Source organism: Propithecus coquereli, unplaced genomic scaffold (genome assembly GCF_000956105.1).
Source record: "Propithecus coquereli isolate 6110/MARCELLA unplaced genomic scaffold, Pcoq_1.0 Scaffold149, whole genome shotgun sequence".
Taxonomy (NCBI): Eukaryota; Metazoa; Chordata; class Mammalia; order Primates; family Indriidae; genus Propithecus; species Propithecus coquereli.
This window is the reverse complement of record NW_012139302.1, coordinates 2,798,880-2,806,285: the sequence shown is the minus strand read 5'-3', so window position 1 is coordinate 2,806,285 and position 7,406 is coordinate 2,798,880.

The following is a 7,406-nucleotide window of genomic DNA, read 5'->3' as shown; positions in this document are numbered from 1 at the left end:
TTCTCACTACCAGAGGAACAGTAGTCTGCCTTATAATGAAAGATATTTGTTATTATTATTTATATGGTATATATAATGCTTCATCTTGGTAGATTTTCATCCAAGGTAAGAAGGAATGGTTTGATATTCAGTGACTAGTAATTCTTTCAAGTACTAGATTTAATCTGGAACATGTCCTCAGTTACTGAAAAGAATGGGCTATATAAAGTTTATATTGACGATGGATATTTCACGTGGTAGGCCTAAAAAGTATTGTGGAGTGAGGGATTTTGAAGCATATCTGCAGAACTATCTAGTGAAGACCTCAATCTAGTTTATATTACATTGCAAATTATGATTATCACATTCTTACCACTTGGTTAGCGCTATCACTATTGATTGGCAGGTCTACAATTGTGTATAATTCTTCCTCTGCCACTCTACCAGCTGGGTGGCTGTACTGATTCCAGCAAGAGCCACTTCTTTTCTTATTTCCTCCTGGCATCATCCTCTTCCCAATGCCTTGGCTAACAGACTGGCCTTTGTTGTCTATGATCACTAATTCCCACTCAGGCCCATGGCAATTCTGTGGTTGGTTGCTTAGCCCAGTCAAAAACACTGGAAGTAAACACAGTTTCCATGCTGATGGATAAATGGCCGTCTGGTCATTCGAAAGGCTAAAAGTCTACTCAATATATTTTTTAAAACTATTCTGGGATTTTTTTCCTTATTCTGTTTATTGCAGTTAATGTTTTTTATCTATTATTGTGTTTTAAATGTAACTTAAGGTTGTGTAGTATATTTAGACAAACTTCTCATTTCTCTGCAGTTTTAGAAATTCATCAGGCCTGTATGACAATGTTTCTACAACATTTGTGTTTGAGCTGAGAAGGAGATCTGTGTGATGATTTTTATTTCAACATTCCTTTAAAGTTTGAACCAATAAAAAAATATAGGCTATTAGAATTTTTAATATAGTATAACAGATTATCAAAAACACTTGTCACCTTTCTGAGTGCTCTAATCAGGCAATTAATATGTATATTTCAAAAGATAAGAGAGAAAAAACCCAATTACTATATTAAATATATTTATTTTAATACCTGTGCTCGTATGTTGTCTTTAAAGAACAGCAATAAAATTTATGGGTAGAATAATACACAAGCAATTCACCTTAAATACAAATTAAACACATCTCTTTAAGAGAAGGTTGAATTATACTGGTTGGAAAGGTACTGACACTGGAATATTAATACATATTTATTGAGCATTTACTGTGTTCAAAGCACTGTGAAGGAGGAAAAAAGTCCTTGTTTTTACAATCTTTATTAAGTGAAATATTGTAAAATGAACTAAAATCCTGAACTGACACGATTTAATTTGAAGTTTTTCATCACCAAATTAATTCATTTCAGAAAACAGAAAGTTTAAAAAAAAAAAATACTATCAGTAAGAATGATTTATTTCCTTGGTTTGGAAATTTCCAAACCACCGTATTCTGCCCTGTCAAAATATATTCATTGGGGAATTTTTAGCTTTATACGTTTCTTTTGAACTTAATCACATTTTTACATCTAGCTGGTTTCATTATTAAATAAAAGAAAAGGTGATTCCCCTCTTGTACTGAAGGAGACCACATACTTGATTGATACTCTAACTTCTAGGTTCTGCTATAGTAACACTGAAACCAGAAACTCGTGGGAGAAATGTCACTTTATCTGAGAGAGTAAAATCAGACTCTAACAGGAAGTAGCAAATTCATCTTTTTCCTTTTTTTAATCAACTCTTTGCTAAAGACAAGTAGTTTGAAACACAGAGCACTCTTTAAGTCACACTTCCTTTACGTAGATCAAAACCAAAGCCACCGGGTAGTGCTTTCCCCGAAGGAATCTCTAAATAACAGATGGGGACATTTTCAGATGGATTCATTTGTAGGCGAGACATTCTTTGCCTGTATCGTAGTTCCTGAAAAAATAAAGGTAAAACCTCAACTAATTTTTACAGAATGAAAATCTAGCTTGAACCATACCTTTGTTAAACAGGTTAATTAGGTTTTAATTTTCATAAATCATTAAGTACCATTTTGAGTATTTGGGCCTTTTACTTTGTCTACCTCCCAGGTGAGGTATAAATCCAAAAAGATAGTACTGTGTGTGAGAACTTAAGCTTCCCTCTTTGCATTTTAGCATTTGGAAACTTTGAAAAGTGGTTTTGTTTTTGTTTTAAAGAAGATAATACATATGTGTACATTATTCAGAACTAGGGAATAAAATCTAAAACATAATTTTTAAAAAGTCTTCAAATTTGTTTAAAGATAACAATATCATATTTCAATTGCCAATTTCTCTACCTTTTTCAACAAGGTACTTCCTAGGACTTAATGAGCTCCTTCCTTCCAAAAGAAAATAAAGACTATTTTGCTTTCAGATTTATATTGTCCCTCCAACCTTATAACTGCATGTGCATACACAACCATTTCTTTCTCTCTTGCAGGTGGCGCAAACCAGGAAGGGGAAATCTGTGGTTTAAATTCTTTATGCCTCATCCTCCGAATGCTGGAGGCTTGCTGTAGGCTGTATGCTGTTAATGCTAATCGTGATAGGGGTTTTTACCTCCGACTGACTCCTACATGTTAGCATTAACAGGGTATGATGCCTGTTACTAGCATTCACGTGGGACAAATTGCTGCCGTGGGAGGATGACAAAGAAGCATGAGTCACTCTGCTGGATAAACTTAGACTTCAGGCTTTATCATTTTTTAATTTGTTAATCAAAATCTGATCCCTGGGATATTCCATTTTAAGTTTTAAGATTAAGGTTATTTAAAAGATTGATCAGCAGTATCCTGAATGCAGATATTTTCACTTTAATCTTCAAGCCCACATCTTTGTTTTTATCATTAATAGAAAATGTATTTGTGTCATTTTTAATTCAAAGTTATGGTTTGCTCATTATAACTTTTCGTAAGCACCTTTGATTGAACTGGAAGAAATGTGGCTAAACACATTCTAAAACAAAACTCTATAATATCTTTGTAGCTAAAAATTAGAAGGACTGCTACACTCCAGTTACATCATGGATTGTCTGGCAATATTTTTTAAAAGATTTAGAAATTGATATTTTCCTCCTTGTAACGATTTTCTATTTAGACATCTTCAATTTAAAATTAATACTTTTATTTGAATCTTATTGGGAAATTGAAAGGCACTGAATTTATTTTTTAAAATCAAATATTGTCAACAGTTAGCATGGTAAATGACATCTGTTTTTTCTCTGCAAGATGCAAAGATCTACTCAAAAAAATTTCATATTTGAAGGCTCAAATCTAGGTTCAAGTTCATAGCTTAGCCACATAATGTCGTGGAAGCAGGGGATCCAGCGTTCCTCTCTAAGCTTGTTTCTTCATCCATAGAGTGGGGATGATACCTTACAGGGTTGTTGTGAGGTTTACATGAGATAGGGGATTATTCTGGAAGATAATCAAGTGCTACATTAATGTTGTAGTAAAATTAATCTAAAATCTAGTTCCGCTACTTTGTCAGAGAAAAGCTAATGATTTGGTTTACAGAATTTTTAAGGTTTGAATTTCTCTGTAATTTTTCTACATAACTAATATATCATTTACAAATAGGTAGCCAATTATGATTGTCAGTGTACTTAATATATACCTGTTTAGCAACTCTTCTCAACATTTTGTCAAAGTTATTCACTGTAACCAAATAAATCTCTTGAGTTTTTAGTTGTTTTAAAATAACTGTTATGACCCCTTTTCTTTTGCAAAGTACAAATTGTAGTATCAGAAGATATTTGCACAAAAAAAGACAATGGAAAAAAAATTATGAGGATACTAAAGAGAATGTTCCTCCCTGCTAGGGCACAGTGTTCTCATGTAAGAGCATCCCGTTGGCCTTGCCCGCCTTTCTGTTCAAGTTGTGTGCGCTGCCAAGATAAATTTTTTCTCTTAACCTTTCAGATGAACTTGTGGCTCTATGGAGCTCCTGTGTGGGTACATCGCATTTTAGGGTGTTTCTTTGGACTATTCATTTTATCTGCCACTGTGTATCTACAAGAGGAGTCCTTGTTTTGAGTTCCAGTTCTTCAAAACCTGCTTGCTGCTTCAGACACAAAGTCATAGAATGTTAGGGCTAGAATAAACTATTCTAGCATCACCCTCCTGCTGTTACAATTAAAAGCTATGGACATCACAAAGGCATTTTAAGAAAAGCTGTGCTGTGAAATGCCGTATTTCAAGAGCACTCAACTATACTACATGAAACTTAGGTGAGTTACTTGATATCTCTCTAAACCACAGTTTCTTCATCAGTGAAATGATGAATATTTTTCATATTTCATAGGATGTAGGCTTACATGAAATAATGCATGTAAAAAACACAGTATTATGCGTTGTGTTAAAATGCAAACTTTTAAAACTTGTACATTTCAATCATCTAAATCAAATGACCTACTATGAGATATTCCCAAGGACACTCTAGCTCCAATCTAACTATTAATATAATCCCATGATGACAACCCAAAGAACCTAGATACTTCCGGGTTCACTGGGTTTTTCTCTGATGCCCAACCCTCCTAGGCTTCCTGGTCACAGATGGATTCCTCCTGACCAATATATCCAGTCATTCCAAAAATTCTTGGCGCTTGAGTAAGACTGAGTGTGTGTTTGGGCTGGAGGAAGGGGTCAGTAACAAGGAAGTGTGTGTATGTTGAAGTGACAAACTAAGGGTGATTTAAGTGAAAGGGGGTTCTCTGGGGGATGGGGAGGGTAACAACATCCCAATTCTGTACGCAGAAGACTGAACTGAATGAAACACTAAATTATGCAGGACATGGCTTCTTTTTTAAAAATTGCAAAATGTTAAGAGGATTGTCTAGGCTCTGACCCACTTCCCCAAAACACTGAATTAGAGACCAGGCCTTTCCTATTTACTGTCAGCAGTTAGATGGACCCAGTAGCTAAAAAACTAAGGGGGAAAAATAGAACAATAAGGTAGAAAAAAAGTGAAGTCAGGTGATTGCAGAATATATACAGAACACAGAATATTAGAAATTTTCTGAAAATAAAAGGTAGCCAATGCCTCAAAGCAAGTGGGGAAACGTTAAAAGAAAAAGGAGCTTGAAGAAAAATAATAAAAAGAGTCCATAGACGGGAAGCATGCAAAAAAAGCTGACCAAGTATGTGGTTCTCTGCTAATAATAACTGAAAAACAGTGAAACCAAAACTTGCATGAGTTCAGCTTTCCACTTTGGTTTCAAATTCTCCCATAGCAATAAGGAAAAGGGAAATAACGTTCACATAAAGGGTTTTTGTTTTTTTTCTGTTACTCTTGTATTTTGACAAATCTAAGTGTTCCAATATTTGTCTTCACTCATTTAACACATGTAACTACTGGATTTTTTGAGGTGGATTCCTCAAATGTCATCACAATGGTGTCTTTTCTATCTTCAACCACTCTTCCACCCTTCTCTGCAATGCTCAGGGATTTCCCAGTTCACTAGCACTTAACTCAGTGTATCCTAATTTGTTTTCAGGAGTGAATGACTGCATTAGAAGTGATACCCTTGAGTGACAAACCACCTGCATATTCGTATCCCTCTCAGATGTTTACTAGTTTGATCACACCATTATTATCCTAAGTCCAATTCTAAAAACAGAAATTAGTTTCAATGCAGCGAACATTTCCTTTTCACTATACCCCTAAGCTGAAAGAGGTGATCTTTGGTAAATAAAAGTTCATTACAGCAAATAATTAACTGAAAAGTTCTACATTAATTGAAGAGTGACGGCAGTGATTCTCACCTGGGAAGCTCGTCAAGATGCAAGCTCCCAGGCTCCTACCCCCAGAGATTCTGATTCTGTAATGGAGCTGAGGACACTACATTTTTACCAGACTGACCAGGTGATCCAGATGCAGGTGGCTCATAAACCAACTCTGAAAACAGTAGTTTATATACAGTGCTACTATTGATGTGGTTACTAAGAATGGTGCTCAACAGAAACCCTGCAACAAACAGATCTAATGTCTATTTACACACTGTTCATTCTGTGTAATGAGTCTACAACATGGGCTGAGTGGTAAGATATGTCCTGTGGTTGACCTCTTTGAGATAAGCAACAATTAAATTCCAAGTCTCATCATTTCTCCTCACCAAAACCATCCTAACCACCTCAATAAAATCCACCTGACTTCAAAGTCCCCCAGTGAAACTAGCTGCCCTATGTTTTACCACCAGCTGCAACCAACCGATGACAATACTGACTAACCCCCAGCCATGAGCTGCTGCTTAGTGTAGTAGAGCAGAAAGGACGATGAGAAGATTGGGTGCCAGCTCTTGCCTTGCAAGCAGTGGGTTAACTAATGGAACATCACAAGTATCACTGCCATCCCATCTCATCCTCTCACCTGTGCTGTCAAGGCTTCGACAATTACTATACCCAGTCTCCACTTAGGAAAGTCCTGCCCTTTCCCAAATGCCAGCAGCTCAGCAATTTCTGATCCCTTAACCCATGCCAAGCACATGGTAAAAGAACTCTGAAAAGGGTTACAGCCAGAGGTCATCTTTCTCCTCTGCCCTCCCAAAGCACAGTTCGTAGCTCCCCTATAAAAGTTTCACATTGTGCCCCATGTTTGATTTGTTATTTGTGTACATATTATCCTGTCTTCTAGTTTGAGCTCCTGTAGGAAATGTGAGAATCATTTTCAACTTTTCTGTATCTCGCCCAGCTCAGGGCCTTGCTCAGTTGCTTAAATTGAATGGGAAAATGTACCCAAGTCTCCACTGATGTTGGAAATTCAACTTGTTCTGACGTCAGAGACTATCTGTACCTGGAGTATGTGTCTCCCAATCTGAGGAACTGTTTTTGAAATTAACTTGTATAGATTCATTACAGACCACTCAAGCATCAATTTTGTTTTCCCTAAATTCTGCATATCAGGAAGCCAGTATCAATATTTACTGTAAGAAAATTCCATTATTAAGTACATATTTGAAATTTTGTCCTTAGTATTTTTTCTCTCTCCAGGTAATCTTGACATAATAACACTCAACTTTGAGATGCCTCAGAAATAGCACTGCAGTGGTAGTCTCTCCCCAAAACTAAATATTTTCCCTTTCCTTCAATATATTTAACCAGGCCAGGTGCGGTAGCTCACGCCTGTAATCCTAGCACTCTGGGAGGCCGAGGCGGGAGGATGGTTTGAGCTCAGGAGTTTGAGACCAGCCTGAGCAAGAGCGAGACCCCGTCTCTAGTAAAAATAGAAAGAAATTAGTTGGACAACTAAAAATATATAGAAAATATTAGCCAGGCATGATGGTTCATGCCTGTAGTCCCAGCTACCCGGGAGGCTGAGGTAGGAGGATCGCTTGAGCCCAGAAGTTTCGGGTTGCTGTGAGCTAGGCTGACGCCATGG